This window comes from Schistocerca serialis, chromosome 6 (assembly GCF_023864345.2).
Source record: "Schistocerca serialis cubense isolate TAMUIC-IGC-003099 chromosome 6, iqSchSeri2.2, whole genome shotgun sequence".
Classification (NCBI taxonomy): Eukaryota; Metazoa; Arthropoda; class Insecta; order Orthoptera; family Acrididae; genus Schistocerca; species Schistocerca serialis.
Window position 1 is genome coordinate 549940356 of NC_064643.1, and position 22857 is coordinate 549963212.

General features: G+C 42.2%; 1 protein-coding gene across 1 annotated transcript in view; it reads left to right on the top strand.

The window, feature by feature from the left end:
• Positions 1-22857, top strand: part of LOC126484493 (ras-related protein Rab-23) — a 497835-nt gene that overhangs the window by 288897 nt on the left and 186081 nt on the right. The gene's annotated exons all lie outside the window — the stretch shown is intronic.

The following is a 22857-nucleotide window of genomic DNA, read 5'->3' on the forward strand; positions in this document are numbered from 1 at the left end:
TTATACTGACTTTTTGATCACTCAGTACTTGTCTTCAAGAAAGACAATGATAACTTGGGCCGCACGGTACATCCACATGGACATTTACCCACGCGGGATTCAAATCAGCACCCACGAGAAAAGCGGGGTGGTGTTAAAAAGCTAAAGTAAATAACATCTGTCAACAGGAGCTATCTGGAAGATTTGATATTCGTCCGCTGAGATAAGCGGAGTGTTAAGACGTCCACAAAAAGATTATGGAGAATCATTGGAGTCTGCAAAATTCAAGATTTTACTGCCGTTCATTAAATACGTTAATAGCGGCATAGAAAAGAAATTGACGAAACGGAATGTCGCAGTAATCTACAAAGCCACCCGGAATGTACAGGAACACCAAGGATCGGCCAATGATGCTGGAAGATCTCGGGGAAAACCGGAAAAGAGCAGGAGTTTAGTGTGGCCGAGCGGTTCTAGGCGCTACAGTCTGGAACCGCGCGACCGCTACGGTCGCAGATTCGAATCCTACCTCGGGCATGGATTCGTGTGATGTCCTTAGGTTAGTTAGGTTTAAGTAGTTCTACGTTCTAGGGGGGCTGATGACCTTAGAAGTTAAGTCCCATAGTGCTCAGAGCCATTTGAACCATTTGAAGCAGGAGTTTGGTTCAAATGGCTATGAGCACTATGCGACTTAACTTCTAAGGTCATCAGTCGCCTAGAACTTAGAACTACTTAAACCTAACTAACCTAAGAACATCACACACATCCATGCCCGAGGCAGGATTCGAACCTGCGACTGTAGCGGTCGCTCGGCTCGAGACTGTAGCGCCTAGAACCACACGGCAACTCCGGCCGGCGAAGCAGGAGTTTACAGGATACAGTGTGCCTGTGGAGACGCGTAGGTGGGTACTACTAAAAGAACGGTCTGAAAACAACTACAGAGTCCGGCACAAAGACTTCCCGTACATGGAGAGGTCGCTGTCTGAGTGGTGGTGGGCATAGAGATGTGGAGGGGGTATCGATCGGTAATGGTTTCCCTGTCATTTTTAGAAGGCGCAATGGCTTGGCTAGGTGAGCATCGTGCCTTTGTTGTGGAGGAATACATTCTGAGTGGTGGTTCTGTAATTACTACTCAGCGAGCATGTCGCATTCGGTTCGAATTTAGCCGACATGATTCTGTTTGTGATAGGAAAACTATAGAGTTTGGGTATGAAACATGAGGACATTGAGTTCTACGCTGAAAAGAAAAGCTGCTGCCTATCTCAGATTGTAACAACGGCGGAAAAAGTGGCGCGTGTGGAAGTGTCTGTCTTGCAATCTCCTAAGCGTTAGCGCTTCGACAAGTAGCTGCCCTTGGATTGTGTGATGAGTGTTTAAGAATAATCCTATTCAGAGATGACCACATGCATCCATACAAAATGATGGTTACCCATTTCCCCTGGTGCTGTTTTGATTTCTTCTGATGAGCCTCGCTTCCACCTGTCAGGTACTGTAAATAAACAAAATTTCCGCTATGGGGTAGCAGAAACGCCCCAGGAACTTCACCACCGACTTCGCAGCCGTCGTGCGACAGTGTGGTGCGTTGTTGCTGAATTTGGTGTTTTCCAAGAAGTTGACGTTACGGTAATTATTAATTCAGATCGCTACTGTCACATGGGAGAGACCTTCCTCGGACCAAAGCTGGAAGGGTATCTTGAGGACCACGAAGAGGGAGAAGTCTGGTTCTAACATGACTGAGTCACAGCTCTCACTTCTCGGCATAAATTTTGAGAGAGCTGCTTCCTAGATTTCTTCTCTCTTTACGAGAAGACATCGTCTGGCCCACAAAGTCATCCGATTTATCACCTCGTGATTTTTTTTTCTTTGGGGACACTTATAGGCTAGAGTGTACAAACATGGCCCCACAACTCTGCAAGCACTTAAAGAGGCAATTATCCAAGATGTGACTGCCATTCCACTGGATATGGAACGAAGAACTATGGACAATTTCCGGGAAAGACTTCGTCAGTGTGTCAACAGTGGAGAACGCCATTTAACGGACATAATTTTTAAAATCAACAAATGTAAAATGAGATAATTACGTAAAATTTTGTTCACAGATAAAAGTATTTTGTCTGTATCTTTGTATGTAACTACTTGTTGAAATTCGAGAGGCCATTTTGCGAAACACTGTTGAACAGTACAGGGGCAAATGTAAAAAAGGGGGAGGAGGGGGGACAGACAGATGAGGTGTTGCGCTATATGCTTCGCAGCTAGGAGACAACCGGATTCGATTTGGTAAGAAACAAGCGAATAGTTTTAAAGGCTACACAGAGTGACCATAGAGATTACTAAACGCCGCAGTAATTTTCATCGGAAAGAGGAGTGTGTGAGACCGAATGTTATCTGGATTCCGGTGCTTAAGAAAATATGTACCAGTCTTCCACTGTGGAGTGAGAACAGCAGCGGACGAGAACAACCGACAGCGGCAAACTCCCCTCGAGTTTTCAAAACACGTGACGTCAAACCTCTGCTCGGAAGGTGCGGAAATGAAATTAAACTTCAGTCAGTAGCAACCCATGGTGTGCAACGGACATTCTAAAAAGTAACAACGCATCTTGAAGATTTGCTCCGCGAAAGAGTCTTCTGGAAAAGTTCTGCAGCGTAGGGGTATATATGCCTATACAGTATACGGCGCTGGTTGTTTCCAGCGCTCCAGGAGCTGCACCGGCGTGCTGGGCGAGTGACTTTCGATGTAACCTTCGATTTCCGGCGGTGAGCTATCAAAAGAGGACGAAGGTCGTATCTGATCAATACTTCGGATGATAAATGATTTCTCCAGGAGCAGCGGTCGCATGGAGGACCTAGCGGCGACCTTACATAATGCGTAAAAGCTATGGTGGTTCGTAGATGAGGCGAAACTTGGGTCTGAGTACATCTACATCTACATCTACATCTATACTCCGCGAGCCACCTTACGGTGTGTGGCGGAGGGTACTTATTGTACCACTATCTGATCCCCCCTTCCCTGTTCCATTCACGAATTGTGCGTGGGAAGAACGACTGCTTGTAAGTCTCCGTATTTGCTCTAATTTCTCGGATCTTTTCGTTGTGATCATTACGCGAGATATATGTGGGCGGTAGTAATATGTTGCCCATCTCTTCCCGGAATGTGCTCTCTCGTAATTTCGATAATAAACCTCTCCGTATTGCGTAACGCCTTTCTTGAAGTGTCCGCCACTGGAGCTTGTTCAGCATCTCCGTAACGCTCTCGCGCTGACTAAATGTCCCCATGACGAATCGCGCTGCTTTTCGCTGGATCATGTCTATCTCTTCTATTAATCCAACCTGGTAAGGGTCCCATACTGATGAGCAATACTCAAGAATCGGACGAACAAGCGTTTTGTAAGCTACTTCTTTCGTCGATGAGTCACATTTTCTTAGAATTCTTCCTATGAATCTCAACCTGGCGCCTGCTTTTCCCACTATTTGTTTTATGTGATCATTCCACTTCAGATCGCTCCGGATAGTAACTCCTAAGTATTTTACGGTCGTTACCGCTTCCAATGATTTACCACCTATGGCATAATCGTACTGGAATGGATTTCTGCCCCTATGTATGCGCATTATATTACATTTATCTACGTTTAGGGAAAGCTGCCAGCTGTCGCACCATGCATTAATCCTCTGCAGGTCCTCCTGGAGTACGTACGAGTCTTCTGATGTTGCTACTTTCTTGTAGACAACAACGGTTCTTTTTTTTTGCGTTTTGTAAAGATTGTGTTGTCTCCTGAAACATTGAATCCTGAACAACAAGGTTACTTGTATCTCTCTGCTTACATTATCGGCATTGTTGCAACTTATTATACATCGTTATGGGCAGTACGTTACATTCTTCTGCTAGTACATGTGCACCTTGTGGCCTGTATATAGATAGTTAGAGGAATTAAGTGCGTCTCCAGGAACAGTACTGGTGCGAGAGCATGTGTTGCCGAGTCATTTTTTGTGACAGGCTTGAACAGCACTCCATCTAACGTAACAAGATTTCAGAGAATGTGTACACTGTAATCAGTCTGAAATGAGCAAAACCTATTCTTCCAGGTAATATCTAACCGAGTATTTACTCAGATATGTGATTTGATCTAATCATTTTGGTCTAACAGAAATCTGTGTGCTAAAATCGACCGCAAACGGTCAACATAATCGAATACGACATCGTGTGAGCGTAAAGGAAGCGTTACGTGATAGTCGTTCTAATGTTCTCAGTACATCATTTTTTTTAACCTGATCAGATAAAGGAATTCGGGCCCGGTCTTACATCGGACCACGATTTCTCACGTACAGTATTTTTACGTCACAGTTCGTTAACAAATGATGATAATTTTAATATGATAAATAGTAATGAAATGGTATTCATAGACTTAAAAATGATTTGAATGCATCTAAGGACAGTGTCAATAATAATTCTGAGACATACTGGCAATAATACTAACGGTGCCGCTGCTCCTGCTGATAATAATAATAATAATAATAATAATAATAATAATAATAATAATAATAATAATAATGGATGATGACGATTGTCTTGATGATGATGTGGTAGTAACAGATGCAGAATGTGTTTATTGGTGTACAGAACTAAAATTTTCTGATAGCGAGTTGTGAGGCAGAGAAATTTTTTTAGACGGCCTATTCTGAGTTATGTGAAATGAGGATGGTCTGGTTGGAAAGCAGGTTACTTGGTTTTAACGAGATTAACGAGAGCGTACAAGAACAAGTGCAGACGTTGTTGTTGCTGTAGTAGGGGGCACTGACTGTCTTTTGAAGGCGGGGCTGTTATTCCGTTCTCTGATATACTGAGGGAACTCATTCAGAGTCAGGTCTTGCTACTGAAAGGGACTCCGAACAAATGACTGAACGATGCGGATAGATTGTTCGCTGACGGGTGGTATCGAAATGCTGAATTACACTGATGGGATGAATGGCAGCTATCTTTAATGTGAAAACATATAATATAGTGCTCATAACGAAGATGGAAGTCAGCAGTGTCAGATTACATGATTATTTGTAGTCGTTTTGATCCTGTCACGTCAATTCAGTATAGAGGATAATACTAAAACTGAGTTTCAAATGGAACGGAAACGTGATATCAGTAGTAGGGAGGGAGGATGAAAGACGCAGATTTGTTGGAAGGGTTATGCGAAAAAGCGGAGTATTTGTAAGAAGTAACTAGTTCTAGATTTCCGCTCCAGCGTTCAGAGCCAATATCGAGTAGACATTTCGACTGAAGAAGAACGAATTAGAGACTCATTTCAACGGGCATTATAGCCCAAAATAATATGTAACAGCGGTGCTCCGGGAACGTAACTGAGCTGCTTCCGAACAAAGGCGACGTTGTTGTCACGAAACCTTGTCGAGTAAATTTAAAAAATGTGTGTGTGAATTCCTAAGGGACCTAACGGCCTAGGTCATCGGTCCCTAGACTTACACAATACTTAAACTAACCTATGCTAAGAACAACACAGCCCGCATCTCGTGGTCGTGCGGTAGCGTTCTCGCTTCACACGCCCGGGTTCCCGGGTTCGATTCCCGGCGGGGTCAGGGATTTTCTCTGCCTCGTGATGGCTGGGTGTTGTGTGATGTCCTTAGGTTAGTTAGGTTTAAGTAGTTCTAAGTTCTAGGGGACTGATGACCATAGATGTTAAGTCCCATAGTGCTCAGAGCCAAGAACAAAACACACACACACACACACACACACACACACACACACACACTCATGCCCGAGGGAGGACTCGAACCTCCGGCGGGAGGGGCCGCGCAGTCCGTGTTATGACGCCTCAAACCGCGCGGCCACTCCGCGCGGCGAGTAAATTTAAAAACCTGGTATTGGAGGAAGGCTGTGCAACGATTGTCCTACCACCACTGTAGGCCTGTATACCGCATAGGACTCCAGCAAATAAAATAAGAGAGACTTAAAAGCACATAGGCACAATCATTTTCTCCTGCTCAGTTCGCGAATAGAATACGACAAATAATAGCTAATGGTGGTACGAAATATCCTCCGCCACGCGCTGTGTAGTAGCTTGCGGTCAGTACACAATATGTACATGTAGAAACACATGAAGCGAAAGGTTATTTACAACTTGTACAGATGCCAGAGCGCAGTTCTAAAAGTAGAACGATATGGAAGGGGAGCTTAGTTGTGAAGGGGAGTAATAACATTGTTGCTGATGTAGCAATGATGTTATTCAGTCTGTATTTAGCAATCAGTACATGTGGCCAAGAACAACTTAGAAAAGGAAATTAACGTCCAGGTAAATGAATTGCAAACATTCAGGCTCGCTGATGACGTTTTGATTGTGAGAAGCAGCAAAGGTCATCAGTTAAACGGAGTGGATAGTGTCTTGAAAAGAGGTTACAAGATGAAAATCAGCAAAAATAAACAATAATACAATGTAGTCTAAGTAAATCAGGTGATACTGAGGGAGTTAGATTGAGAAACGAGACTGTAAAAGTAGTAGATGAATTTTGCTACTTGAGAACCAAAATAACTGATGAAGTCCAAAACATAAAGGATAAAATGCAGACTGGCAACAGCAACAAAAGCATTTCTCAAAGTATTAAATCTGTTCACATTGAATAGGAATGTGAGTGTTAGGACGTCGCTTTTCCGAATGTGAGTAAGGAGTGTAGCCTTGCACAGATGTGAAAGATGGACGATGAAGAGTTCGGCGCTTCAGTCCGGAACCGCGTGAGTGCTACGGTCGCACGTTCGAATGCTGCCTCGGGCATGGATGTGTATGATGTCCTTAGGTTGGTTAGGTTTAAGTAGTTCTAAGTTCTAGGGGACTGATTACCTCAGATGTTAAGTCCCATAGTGCTCAGAGCCATTTTTTGAAGAGTAAGATGTTGAAATGTAGAGCTACGGGAAAATGCCGAAGATTAGTTTGGTTGACCGAAAAACTGATGAATCTGTGTTACTAATAGGCTAGAATGGCTACGCAGTCCCAGTTGCATGTGGCTTCCAAGAGCAACAGAAATTCGATATTCAGTATTTCATATAATTATTGACCAAATTTAAAATACTGTCGTAATATTCTCATTAAGAGAGATAACCTTATGGTAAAGGTTAAGCACAATAAGTCAAATGTTAAAGTTAGAAACTACGTCTATCCCTTGAAGGCATTGTAACTCACGGCGCGCCCGAATTACCCAGACTACAAAATTCAAATTGCTCTGAGCACTATGGGACTTAACATCTATGGTCATCAGTCCCCTAGAACTTAGAACTACTTAAACCTAACTAACCTAAGGACATCACACAACACCCAGTCATCACGAGGCAGAGAAACCCAGACTACACTGAGGTGACAAAAGTCATGGGATAGCGATGTCTACATACACAAATGGCCGTTGTATCGCGTACACAAGGTATAAAAGGACAGTTCATTGGCGGAGCTTCATTTGTGCTCAGGCGATTCATGTGGAAACGTTTCCTACATGATTATTGCCTCGTGCCGAATGTTAACAGACTGAATACGGCGGAGTGGTAGTTGGAGCTAGACACATGTGACATTTTATTTCGGAAATCGTTAGGGAATTCAATATTCCGAGATCCACATTGTCAAGACCGTATGGACAGTACCAAATTTCAGGCATTATTTCTCATCACGGACAACACACTGGCTGACGACCTTCGCTTAACGACCGAGAGCAGCGGCGTTTGCGTAGAGTTATCAGCGCTAACAGACAAGCAACACTGCGTGAAATAACTGCAGAAATCAGTGTGGTGTGTGCGACGTACTTGTCCGTTAGAACACTGGGACGAAATTTGGCATTAATGGGCTATGGCGGTAGACGACCGACGCGAGTGCCTTTGGTAACAGCATGGCATCGATTGCATCCTGGGCTATTGACCATATCAGTTGGACCCTAGACAACTGGAAAACCGTGACGTGGTCAGATGAGCTTCGATTTCAGTTGATTCTAGCCGATCGTAGGGTTCGAGTGTGGCGCAGACCCCACGATGCCACGGACACAAGTAGTCAAAAAGGCACTATTCATGTTCCCAAACAACGATGGAATTTTTATGGATGACATAGCGCCATGTCACCGGCCACAATTGTTCGCGATTGGAATGAAGAACATTTTGGGCAGTTAGAGCGAATGATATGGCCACCCAGATCGCCCTGCATAAATCCAATCGAATATTTATGGTACATAATCGAGGAGTCAGTTAGCGCACGAAATCCTGAACCAGCAGCACTTCCGCAACTGCGGACCGCTATAGAGGCAGCACATCAAAAAAAGTTGTGCATCACCTCGATTCCGAGAGTTCCGGAACCTGTACAGAAAACTGGAATAGAGATCAACATAAACATCATTTCCGCTCTTTTTTATTGCTCATTAAAAACACACGTTTTTTGTTGTACCACCATACAGCGAGACTTCTAGAGGTTGTGGTCCAGATTGCTGTACACACCGGTACCTCTAACAACCAGTAGCACGTCCTCTTGCATTGATGCATGCCTGTACTCGTCGTGGCATACTATCCACAAGTTCATCAAGGCACTCCTGGTCCAGATTGTCCCACTCCTCAACGGCGATTCGGCGTAGATCCTTTAGAGTGGTTGGTGGGTCACGTCGTCCATCAACAGCCCTTTTCAATCTATCCCAGGCACGTTCGATACGGTTCATGTCTGGAAAACATGCTGGCCACTCTAGTCGAACGATGTTGTTATCCTGAAGGAAGTCATTCACGAGATGTGCACGATGGGGGCGCGAATTGTCGTCCATGAAGACGAATTCCTCGCCAGTATGCTGCCGATATGGTTGAACTATCGGTCGGAGGATGGCATTCACGTATCGTACAGCCGTTACAGTGCCTTCCGTGACCACCAGTGGCGTTCGTCGGCCCCCACATAATGCCACCCGAAAACAGTAGGGAACCTCCACCTTGCTGCACTCGTTGGACTGTGTGTCTAAGGCATTCATCCCGATCGGGTTGCCTCCAAACACGTCTCCGACAATTGTCTGGTTGAAGGGATATGCGACACTCATTGGTGAAGACAATGTGATGCCATGGGAGTGAAGTTGCGCATCATGCAGCCTATTGCGCACAGTTTGAGTCATAACACGACGTCCTGCGGCTGCACGAAAAGCATTTTTCAACATGGTGGCATTGCTGTCAGGGTTCCTCCGGGCCACAATCGATAGGTAGCGGTCATCCACTGCAGTAGTAGCCCTTGGGCGGCCTGAGCGGCATGTCATCGACAGTTCCTGTCTCTCGGTATCTCCTCCATCCGCGTACAACATCGCTTTGTTTCACTCTGAGACGCGTGGACACTTCCCTTGTTGAGAGCCCTTCCCGTCAAAGTAACAATGCGGACGCGATCGAACCGCGGTATTGACCATCTAGGCATGGTTGAACTACATACAACACGAGCCGTATACCTCCTTCTTGGTGGAATGACTGGAACTGATCGACTGTCTGACCCCTCCGTCTAATAGACGCTGCTCATGCATGGTTGTTTACATCTTTGGGCGGGTTTAGTGACACCTCTGAACAGTGAAAGGGACTGTGTCTGTGATACAATATCCACAATCAACGTCTATCTTCAGGACTTCTAGGAACGGGGGTGATGCGAAACTTTTTTTGATGTGTGTACATTTCGGCAGGGGATTTCCAGCGACTTACTGAGTCCATGCCACGTCGAGTTGCTGCACTACGCCGCAGAAAAGGAGGTTGGACACGATATTGGAAGGTATCCTATGATTTGTGTCACCTCAATGTAAGTTCATCAAATGTTTGAGAATGAGAGGATTTAGCAGCTTCCAACGAACTTTACGTATAATTTCAAATCATTAAGAAACTTTGTCGCTAACACTACCCCACTAAATAAAGGAAGGAAAAAAGCTTATCATTTTCTACATAACGCTATTGACAGCAAAACTTCGGCATTAGGGTTGACAATTTAATTTAGTTCTTATTGCTACTACCTCTATTCGCAACGCATTTTGCAGACAGTGTTTACGTGTATCACTGAATGTTCCCCGAGTACTGTATCTTTGTACGACTCATAGTTCGCAAGATATGACTTATATGCTTGGGAGTTCGATTCTATAGAGAATCGAGAATCGGGGAGATGAGAGGTTGCTGGTAGGTACGAAATCTGAACGAAGGGAAAAAGAAATTTATGCCACAACTTGAGTAAAGGAAGGAATCGGCTGACAGGACACATCCTGAGCCTGAGTGATTAAGGAATGGTAAGTCTGGTAATGGAGAGGAGGGAGAGGGAGAGAATGGGAGTGCGTGCGCGTGCTTGCATGGGAGGGGGATTGTAAAGTTAAAGAGGAAACCATGGCTTTACTACCGCGAGCAAGTTCAAATTGATGTAGTGTACAGTAGTTAGGCGAAGTTGAAGAGGCTTGCACAAGATAGGCTAGCGTGGAGAGATGTTTCAAACCCGTTTTCGTACTGAAGACCACGAGAAGTACAGACTCATTAAAAGTGGTGGTCAGCCTCTCTGATCCATGCTTTCCACATTTACCAACACGATTTAGGAAACTGGAGAAATACTTGGCACCGTATAAAATGACACTACTGGGGAGAACGTTTCTATCTCTGTCCCGCCTTAAACTTCTCAACGAAATGAAATGATCGTAATGATCATTCGGCATTATTGGCTAGGTGACCCCTTTTGGGGTTGCTCTGCCTCTTGGTGCAAATCTTTCTGTTTGAGTCCTCTTTGGTGACTTGCGCTTCTATCACTAGCCGGCCGAAGTGGCCGTGCGGTTAAAGGCGCTGCAGTCTGGAACCGCAAGACCGCTACGGTCGCAGGTTCGAATCCCGCCTCGGGCATGGATGTTTGTGATGTCCTTAGGTTAGTTAGGTTTATCTAGTTCTACGTTCTAGGGGACTAATGACCTCAGCAGTTGAGTCCCATAGTGCTCAGAGCCATTTGAACCATTTTTTTCTATCACTATGAGACGAAACGAAATGATTAGGACAACACAAACAGCCAATCCCCGAGTGAAGAAAATTGCCGGCCGGGAATCGAACCCGAGACCCCCATGTGTAGGCGGTAATCTTAACCTCTATACCACGAGCTACGGGCGACGTCTCAGTTAGTATTGGTTAATCCTTCAAATATTATATTTTTTATATGTATTCCTTCTAGCAGGTGAGGAACCTTTCAGTTTTGCCCGTGAGATATCGCTACACTGTTCAGAAAGGCTTCACAAACAACCTCACAGCAGTGCCCTAAATCCAGCCTCACCCATACGCATAAGTGAACAGTTTAACTGTTCCACTTTCCAAATTGACACCTTCACCCAGTTCGCCAGCCAGGCGCGAAATTGTCGGCTACGCGCAATTTCCTAATGTTTGACGAAGCGCTTGACGTCGGTGTAGGGCGACGGTTAGGCGGCAGTGATAAGGAGGCAAATGGGGCGGGATTGTCGGAAGGAAGCAGGCGCAGGATCGATATGGAGGCGGCGATGACCCGCCGTGACCGCCGGCCAGTTCCGACCCCTCCTCCCTCGCGATAAGTCAGGGCGGATCCCCCACCCCAGGCGGTGCCGATGGCCGATAGCCGCAAGACCCTACCTGGAGTCCGGCCGCTGTCCGAATAATAAGAGTGCCGAGGAGGCGCCAGCATGCGAGACTGGTGCCGGCCAGCGCATACATCAAGATCGCTATCGCTGCGCCGTCTGGCCGAACGCTTCACCTCGAGTGGACGTCGCACGCTATCCCTTCTGGGCCACTCACAGCGTCACCCAGGCGCACATGGTTTGACGACTAAGAAATCGGAGCTGTGGCTGTTATTCCAATGCTTAATAATTCAGTGCAGCAGAACCTCGCCAATCCGATCTCGGATGGTCCGACTCCCCGCTTAGTCCGATCATCATCCTATTCCCAGTATTTGTTGTGACTTTTCGATGACTCGTCATCTGCGATATGGATCAGTAGGCAGTTCACTATTAATAGATGCGGTAGTTCGATCAATTTTAGTGTGAAACGACTTGTTTATAACTTGATCATCAAGTTTATTGTGAACGCATTTGTTTTATAAATTAGTAATAATGTTCTTGTCACATATTAAAGTATGTAAAACTAAATTGTATCAAGAACTAAACGTAAGTATTTCACGATGTCTTTAGCGAATAAACTGAATGTACTTGAAAGGTTGGGTGAGGCTAGGGTTGCCATAATCCAAGGACGAAAATCAAGGACAAAATTCGGTGATTATAAAGATGTGGTTGAAACACGGACCGATATGTTCTGCAAGTGACCATTGGTTTGCATTTCAGCTGAATCTTCACCATTACTTTACAGTGGTAGTTATGAATATGTGGTTGAAACCTGGAATCACACAATGTCCTTTCACCTTCCTGCACGTCAGCCAAATCTTCATAATTACCGTAATTCAAACAGTAATTCTGTCAGCAAAGAAGTTGTAATTAACAAGGAAAATTAATCCAAGCATCTATAAAGAAGTGGTCAATGATGAAGAAAATTAATTGCAATTGACATTAAATAACTTTTTTTTAATTAAAGCACTGAACACAAATTATTAACATGTACACAATCATGCTGCTACAGTTGATATATATCTTTCACTTTATGCTTTAACCCAGTTATATTTCTCTGAGCCCTGGACAGAAGAAAGAAACTTGCTCCAATTCTGAATCAGTCTATGAAAATCTGTGCAATTTGTGTTTTGTATTATGAACCAACAGCGGAAAACTGAAACAATCGCGAAGAATCTTCGTCACTGCTGCCACAGTCTGTTCTGAAAATAGCCGAGCGATTCTGAAGTGACACGGAATATTAGCACAGGTTTCAACGGTTATCGTCAAGTTTGCAGGAGTTACGAAACACTTGATCGGTGGCCAGTGGCAAAACTTGCTTAAATTTTTTTTTACTTACTAGCCACTTTTTTCGCGGACATTTTTCCCTTCGTCCAGGACACCCGTCTTCGAGCATAAAATCACGGTCTGTCCGCGCAATCCGCGATGTATGGCAACCCTATGTGAGGCGAGTGTCTTCAAAACATTGCAAGTGAGATAGGGATTTGCATAACAACTGTTAAACACTGCAGAAAAAATATGAAAATTCTTGAAAGAACAACTGAAAATGAGAAGCTCATTTCCAAAAGGTATCAATTCCATAATAGAATATAATTTAACAGGCGCGGCAAAAAATTTTTTACAGCCACAGTAGCATCTCAATATGTTTTGTAGCTTCAGACAGATGTTGAGACACTTTACGCTAAGTATCTCTGTTAAATGTTTAAAATGTTTTTAATTGCTATTGCATATATAAGAATGTATTTGGTACTTTTTGGCATAAAATTGTTTTAAGTTTGGTAACTGTTGTTCTGGAGTTTCTGACGATTATGCACAGTATTCACCTGATCTATGACTCCATAATTTAATAAAAAATTCACAGTGAATATAAAAAAAAGCCACACACATCCTTACAACATACAGTGTCATGCGAACAAATCTCGGCCACGCTGTGTGTGACGTCGTTACCAAGAAGAGCAACGATTGGCTGCCGGGATTTGGTACTTCTTGCAAACGAAGTAAGACTGGATTTGGTATTCTTCGTCACGAACAGCAAGTCTTAAGGGTAATATATAGTGGAATGGTACGTTTTGGCCGTACATAAGTTATGATTACATAGTCAATGGTTCTAAGCAGTGCTGCCACCTGTTACCTCATTTTTCAATTTTTTGGAGTTGGTACCTTCTGGAAATGTGCTTCTCAAATATGCAAAACTTTAAAGAAGCCAAAAAGTGAAATTTTAGACATTGCTTTGCGGGTGTGGTTTCAGCAGGAGAGGAGAAAAGGAACTCCGTTGTCTGGATCAATCATAAAAGAAAAAGGCATTGAATTTGTACAAAAAATTACATGAATGAAAAGTTTACAGGCAGTGAAGAGTGGTTACATTGGTAGAAAAAAAAGGCGCAGCATTCAAAGTGTAATTATTTTGGACGAGAAGCTGTCTGCTGACGCAACAGCTGCCAATGAATTTGTTCCGAAATTTGGAAACTGAGTTAAAGAGCCTAACCTGGTCCCTGCTGAGGCGTATAACGTTGATGAGTCTGACTTGAACTACACAAAATCAGTCTGTAGAAGGTACAAAACTGGCCAAATATAGAACTACTATTGCTCTCTGTAGTATCGCTAATGGCAGTCACAAGATGTCATTCTTTGTGATTGGAAAAGCAAAAGAACCGAAGTCGATCTAAAACATTAATATTAAAAAAATTCAAATGTGTGTGAAATCTTATGGGACTTAACTGCTAAGGTCATCAGTCCCTAAGCTTACACACTACTTAACCTAAATTATCCCAAGGACAAACACACACATCCATGCCCGAGGGAGGATTCGAACTTCCACCGGGACCAGCCACATAGCCCATGACTGCAGCGCCTTAGACCCATTAATATCGCACCACTATCTATATGTTACCGTAGCCAAAATTCAACATGGATCCAGCCTCTTTAACGAATGGTTTTATGACCAAGTAGTCCCTGCCGTTACGAAATAACTAAAAGGAAATAAAAACATCCCTAAACGTGCCACATTGATCCTCCAAAATACGACATATCACCCATCCGAATATGAAGTTTAAAAGGTGAAATAAAAGCTTTATTTCGTCCTGCCATCGAACATGTCTGATCCAGCTCATGGGCCAGGGGATTAGTGAATGGAGAGAGGGCACAAGAAGACAGCAGTTTGTTTCAAGTGATGAAATCAAGAAATATCTATACAATTGCCAAAGTTTGAGAAGAAAATCTTGGCGCAAACTGTGGCTAATGTTTAATCTAGTAGATTGAAAAAGTAAAAATATATATTAAGCATGTACGAGGGTAATCCCAATATTAAGCTCTCCTATTTTTTTTGTAAGTACAGAACTCTGTTTGTCTGGCAGTTGGTCACACTCTTATGATGAGTGCTTCACGCGCTGTGTGTAAACATGGGCATGCCGCGCTGAGGCGCTCAGTCTTGGATTGGCAGCCGTTAAAAATGGAGCCTACTTTGGATGTTACCGCCAAGTGCGAACTGCGCGCAGTTATTCGGTTTTTGAAGGGCACTGCGTCGATTGAAATCCATCGCCTATTGACGGAAGCGTATGGTGAATCGTGCATGGATGTCGAAAATGCTCGTAAGTGGTGAAGAGAGTTTGCAGCTGGTCGGACCGAAATTCACGACGAACAAAGGAGCGGGAGACCGTCAGTTTCTGAGGAGACAGCGTTGAAGGTTGAGTAAAGGACGCGTGAAGATCGGCGGATCACCCTGGATGATCTCTGCACGTTGGTTCCTGAGGTTTCCCGAAGCACCGCCCATAGAATTTTAACGGAAACATTGAACTACCGTAAAGTGTGCGCAAGACGGGTGCCACGCATGCTTACTGAGGACCACATGCGGCAACGAGTTGATGCTTCCCGCGCATTTCTTCACTGCCTTGCAGCCGAACAGGAGAACTTTCTGGACTCAATTGCCATCGGTGACGAAACCTGGGTGGTGACGAGGTGAAAGAAGAGATTCATAACTTTCTGAACAGCATGGCGGCGAGCTGGTATGACATGGGCATACAAAAACTGCCACAGCGTCTACAAAAATGCATCGACAGAAATGGTGATTATGTCGAAAAATAGCTAAATGTTCAAGCTGCAAACTGATGTAAACCATTGTAGAAATAAGCAGGTCTATGTACTTATAAAAAATTAGGAGACCTTACTTTTGGGATTACCCTTGTATAGAAATATTTAAAAATTAAGTTGTGATGCGTATGTAAAATGATTCGTTCCACATAATTACGAATTATCTTGCAAATGAACCACTGTGATTGGTACACTTTCAATGAGTTCTCTGTATGTCCATATTTTTATAGATGGTTGCAGAACATCGGCTGTTAAGTGCAGATTGTCAAATCAAGAACCTTTCAGGCGTCTAAGTTTCCAGATTGTTATTTTATTGGGCTACCAGTTTCGGCGACATATTACGCCATCTTCAGGCCCTCTGACCGACGAGTAGGAAGTTTCCCACCTCCGGTCATGCCAAAATAGGACCCAGCGTTCAGTGACTGGTATCCGTAAATTTTTGAGACAGCGATCACTTCAAACGTCACCTGCCGACTAGGACATCACTCTAGAGTCGGTCTCAGTTTCAGTCAAATGTCGATAAAACACTGGTCTCGCGTGTGACGGAGCCCTGTATGACTGCGGCGGCGGGGCACTCCGTACTAATGGCATCGTTATCCCCAAAACGGCGTGTTCGTAAAAGTTTTAAAAGTCTAAATGCTTCTGTTAACTGACCACCAATCGTGTATTATAGAGTAATATTGTGCTGCAGTGCGGGTACTCAGTATCTGATTGAACTAATGTGTGCTCATATTCATCTTTCCGTGTCTGCTGTTAAAGTTATTGGATGTAGGTTCCATCTTTAGTGTAAAACGCTGTTTTTTGTTGTTGCCCAAATAGTATCAGTCGCAACAAAACAGTCCAGGACACCACACAGATGGTACTGCAGAACCATATAATGTAAAACCAAGTTGTCCAATAGACAAAACCAACTGATCAACTGATGATGGCACAGAGGTGCTGAAATGTTTGGGTAGCAAAAAAAAAAAAAAAAAAAAAAAAAAAAAAAAAAAAAAAAAAAAAAAAACGTTTTGGATAAAAGGCGGAACCTATATCCGATGATACGTGATCGTATAGTCTCAGGGCTCTGGATTATGGTATGCCTGCGTGTGTAAAATATGAATCGAGGCTTCGGTGCACCAACGTTGACTTACAGCGGCCGAGCGGGAGACACGCCACCTCTGCGTCGATATCTTACGGTGTCTGCTGGCAATCACACTTGATGGCAGGAAGCCATTTGTAACTAGGATGCTGACAGTTATCGAACCAGCGTCCAGCGAGCACAAAAGCGCTTCGCCGGACACCGCTGTCGCGCTGCCATTAATGTTCGTGCAAATTGCTTTTGGCGCGCATTGATCGTCCCGCATTAGCTATGTATTGCAATCGTCGTGATTCAGAAGAGGCCGCTGTGGCTTCCAGGTGGGGACAGTTTATTACCTGGTAGCGCATCAAAAGTCAGGGTAAGGGACATCGACAATTTTTCGATCGGAAAATTTATGTGGGCGTTTTAAATGCCTGTGTTCGGTTCGTAATATGATTGCACTAGTAGTGAATGCTGCTGAATAATTGTGCAGTTGGAGACCGTTATGGTTCTTACACTGATCAAAGCAGCAGCGCGTGACGTGACTGAAATGAAAGAACGATAAATGACGTCTTGAGAAACGTATGACATTAAATGTAAATACAACGACCTGTTTGAAATCAATCACATGAAACTAAGTAATGAAATGCGCATGTACCTATTACAGTAAATTTATAGCCTGCGTAGAATATAATTTGATACTACTTCGTGAAGGTTTCTTATTACAAACAGCAATCTTCAGCTCTACATTATGTTGGTGACGTATGTAATGTGACATCTTCGATCTACATATGAAGAGCGGAAATGTTTTTTCACAACACACATTTTCAGTGGTATTGTGTTCTCGGTACGCTGTTGCATGTCCCTAGACTTGTTCCAAGTGGAGAAAATGTTTCAACATTCATTATAAAGTGCCATAAGTTTAGGCCTCCTCCCGTGAAATTTTTAATTACGTTTCTGGTAAGCTAGGGACGATTCGAAGAGATAACACTCAAGTTTATGGTAAGTGAACACAGCTTTTTGAAGGGTAGCATTCATCTCACGCTAGGTAGGGAGAACCCTACGTCATAGTGACGTAACGCCTCCTCATCGAGCCGTAAATAAAACTGAATCGACTTCAAGGCTACGTATATCGATCTTTGCAGTTGTACCACAGAGGTTGCACCGATAACGTGAAAGCTAAATGTAAATACATGTGTAGAAGCGAAGTTAAAGCAGTTGTGAGGTATGCTCATCCCAGTTGAATTACTTATTAAGCTGTAATCTCAACAATTTTGGATGTTATTGTGTGTTTCTTGACGTAATGAATATCTGAATGAAGGAACCATAGCCACAACAAAAGTAAAAAAAAAGCGAGTAGTCATTTTAAAAAAAATCCGATTAAATGTGCATAAATCATGTGGATAGAAACGTGAAATAGAGAGAAATTAAAGTGTTTCGAATTTTTATAAAAGCCAATGGATTGTACATAATTCTTCTGGGCAGAAACGTTAAACTGAGGAATTAATGTGGTTCCAGAGATAATTCCGAATGTTGCCGGAATTTTAATTTTGCCATCATGCTGTAGATCCGGACCGAAACTTTTGCTCTTCAGAAATAAATTATTGCTGATGATTATAATGTACTGACCTGTTATAACACGTCATTTTTCTTTATACGTTGTATACTGTGAAAACACAGTGACACGCAAGTCACATTTACTAGCATTTTAAGCAACTGAAAGCTGTCACCATTTTCAGCTACTTTTTGTATGACTCTTAGGCAATATGGAAATAGCTATAGTAAACATGCCAAACACCCCCAAAATTTATACCATGTCTATTGAGAGAAAAAACACAGTATTCCACCGTCGCATATGAAACATCACTTAGTGCTGCTAAAAACTGTGGGCTGTTGTGGTTATTTTGTCAAGTAGCTCACTCAGTGTGACAGTCACTGTTCACCATCATTTGGCAACTACAGGGAAACTTACTTTTTTTTGTAGTTGATACTGCTTAAAATGTGAGTAACAATTATAAACGAAATATCATTGTTTTTTTCACAGTATACAGCGTATAAAGAAAAATAATTACATGTGTTATAAACAGTTTACATTATAATTATCAGCAACAATTTATTTCTGAAGAGCAAAATTTTCTGAGTTGATCTGCAACGTGAAGGCAAAATTAAAATTCCTGAACATTCGGAATTATCTTTGGAACCACATCAATTTCTCAGTTTAACGTTTGTGCCCAGAAGAATTGCGTGCAATCCATTGGCTTTTATAAAAATATGAAACACTTTAATTTCTTCATATTTCACGTTTCTATCCACATGATTTATGCACAGTGAATCGGATTTTTTTTTTAAATGACTACTCACTTTTTTTTACTTCGTTGTGGTTATGGTTCCTTCATTCAGACATTCATTATGTTCATGAAACACAAAATAACATCCCACATTCTTGGGATTAGAGCTTAATAATTAATTATTTCACGTTTCTGTCGACACAATCATGCACGATTCATGGGATTCTTTACAAATGACTACAAGCTTTTTTTTTACTTGAGTTGTGTTCATGAAATACCCAATAACATCCCAAATTCTTTGGATTACAGCTTAATAATTAATTATTTCATGTTTCTGTCCACATGATTTATGGACGATTCATCGGATTTTAAAAAAAAAGTCTGCAAGCGTTTCTTTTTTTACATTCGTTATGATTCCTTCGTTCAGACATTCATTATGATCTGGAAACACACAAAAACATCCGAAATTGTTAGGTTTCCTGCTTAATAACTAATTCAACTGGGCTGAACATACCACACAACTGCTGTAACTTCGTTTCTACACATGTATTTACTTTTAGCTTTCACGTTATCGGTGCAACCTCTGTGGTACAACTGCAAAGATCGATATACGTACTCATGAAGTCGATTTAGGTTTATTTATGTCACGATGACGTGGCGTTACGTCACTATGGCGTAATGAATGCTACCCCTTTTTTGAAGGGCAGCATTCGTTTCACGCTAAGTGAGGAGAGCCCTACGTCATAGTGACGTAGGCACGCGTAATGATATTTCACGAGATGTCCGATCGACTGTTGAGTGTATGCTGTATACATCGTCTGTTGTGTGCCTCTTCGATATGCATTGCTGTTTGTTTGTGTTAGACATGGGCAAACTGATACAAACAACTGTTTCGAAACAAATGAGACAGTACGATATAATGTTTCGAAAAGCTGTTTCGAAACAGTGAAACAGTTTGTGTTTCGTAATTGTATAGGCCTACACATTATATCATATTGGGTGTCTACTTTATAAATATTGTCTCTTGAACACAAATAAGGTGCGAGAGCGCCAATCATAACGCAGAAAGTATGAAAATTTCACTTAGGTGTCTTGCCAGTTCCGTGTTTCCTGCAACAAATGCGCTGTTTTCGTGTCATGTGACTTTCATATTTCCCAATTGGCTGAGGTGAGAATTTGTATGTTTGACATAACAGATTTTGCCAAACAAGTTTCCCTGTATTCTAGTGCCTGATTTTGATAGGTTTTATGAGTGGTGATCTGTATGTTCTTGAAAAGGTATATCATGGGATATAATTTATTGAGATAGCATTCTGCGAAGCGAGGCTCTGAATTAACATTTATGAGTGTGCCACTCACACTTTTCTTACTCACTGTTAAATTTTCCATTGTTTTCGGTATGTTTCCCTGAAGTATAAAAGCCAGGCTATAATTTAAAGCAATTCACGCGGTGTAATGCGTTTGTGGTACCTATATCATGGCAGATCTGGCTCTAAACCACTTACAATTCTTGTTACGAAGTTTTTTCGATGTACAGGTATATGGCGTTTCCTCAAGTACTCAGAGCAAGCAGATATATTATTATTTTATTACAAACTTCCCCAGGAAATCAGAGATAAAGTTAAGTTTCTGTTGAAATGCCATTTTTATCACAGTATCTGAAAGCCAAAAACAGAAGTATCAAAGTACCGTTGTTGATTTGCCTGAGAATCACGTAGAGGATAGATCCACTTGCTAGATCCAAATACTGAGATGCCTGTCACCTTTAAGCACCAGGTACCCATTGCATCTTTAACCAAATAACTGGCACAACGCCCAAAGTTTCCTTGAACCTTCTCAGCTTCAGTCACACTTTTCCCATTAAAAAACTTCCGATTGTTTGTAATATGGACGAATGTGATAATGTTCCGAGGCATTAAGAATTTTCTTAGAAGCATATGAATGTCAGCCATACACCTAATAGGAAAATTTATGAGTAACTGCACATTTTGTTTATCAATACACAAAGGATAAAGTTCCTTTTAAAGAAAGTTTGTGACCAAAGAGTACTTGCGAATGATTCTTGTACTATGTGATGTTTCATATGTGATGGTGGCATACTGTGTTTATTCTCTCAATAGACATGGCATACATTTAGTGGGTGTATGGCATGATTACTGTAGCTATTTCCATACTGAGTGAAAGTCATACAAAAAATAGCTAAAATGGCACAGTACTGACTGCTTTCAGATGCTTAAAATGCTGGTAAATGTGACACTTGTCGTTGTTTTTTCACAGTATACAGCTTATAAAGAAAAATAATGACGCGTGTTGTAAAAGGTCAGTACATTATGATCAGCAGCAAACATTTATTTCTGGAGAGCAAAATTTTGTTAGTTGATTTACAAAATGAAGGCAAAATTAAATGGAACTAAATGGTATAATATTTCCACCAACATCGGAACCACCACAATTTTTCAATTTAACGTTTCTGCCCACATGAATTGTGTACAATTCATTGGCTTTTCTAAAAACAGAAACACTTTAATTTCTCCCTATTTCACGTTTTCATCCACATGATTTACGCACGATTAATCGGATTTAAAAAAATGAGTAGACACTTTTCTTAATTTTCGTTATGGTTATGATTCCTTCATTCAGATATTCGTTGTGTTCATGAAACACAATAAAATTCCAGTTTCTTTGGATTGCAGCTTAATAATTAATTATTTCACGTTTCTGTCCACACGATTTATGCACGATTCATCGGATTAAAAAAAGTTTTTTTTACGTTATGGTTCCTTCCTTCAGACATTCGTTATGTTCATGAAACACATGTTTCTGTACACACGATTTATGTACTTTCGTTATGGTTCCTTCGTCCAGACATTCATTCAACTAGGATAAGAATATCACACAACTCCTGTCACTTCGATTGTGTACATCACACATGTATTTACATTTACCTTTGACGTTATTGGTACAACTGCAAAGATCGATATACGTACTCATGAAGTCGATTTAGATTATTTACGTCACGATGACGCGAACCTACGTCACTATGACGTAGGGCTCTCCTCACCTAGCGTGACATGAATGCTACCCCTTTTTGAACTGCGTCAGAGATTTTGCGGTTGCAGAGAACCAAAGAAAATTAAGCAAGACCTTTGTCCTAGGGATGGCGCTTATCGCTGAAACAAACGGTTTTCGTTTTTTTTTTTTTACACTCCGGTTTAACCTGACTGTTAAAAGCGCTCTAAATTACAGGTTTCTGAAATAACTGATTTTTGGTTTTTTATTCCTATTATTTCGTTTAATAAACTTCGAAATAGAACAAAGACTGAAAATTTTTGGCGCTCTGTTTCGAGATACATTGAATCGAAATATTTAATTAAATAGATAAATTAAAATTTAGCGCGTCCACCGATCGCTACTGTTCTCGAGAAGTGGTAAGTGATAGAATACTACAAAATATCACCAGTATTCTACTACAGATTCTAATTTTTTGAAACTTTGATCAAAAATCATATTGTAATTGGGGATCATGCCATTTGGGCTTCAAATACCGAAAAATACCATTTATTCAGAACTCGGTATCGATTTTGACCACCTGGTTTTTCCCGTCCCTGCTTTGTACCGCAACCCGTTCTGTAAACCCATACCATGTAATTCCAATGTATAAAAACTGAGTGTTTCCATTTTAAATTTTCTATAGGCGTGTAAGATCTCTAAATGCAGTATGACTTAAGTTCGCCGTGCTGTCTAACGCCCCGCTTTCCGAGCGGGAAGGGATGCCGGTACGCCTGGCGGATTAGTGGCGAGGTCCTCGGCGTTCCGGCCAGCCTGTGGATGGTTTTTAAGGCGGTTTTCCATCTACCTCGGCGAATGCGGGCTGGT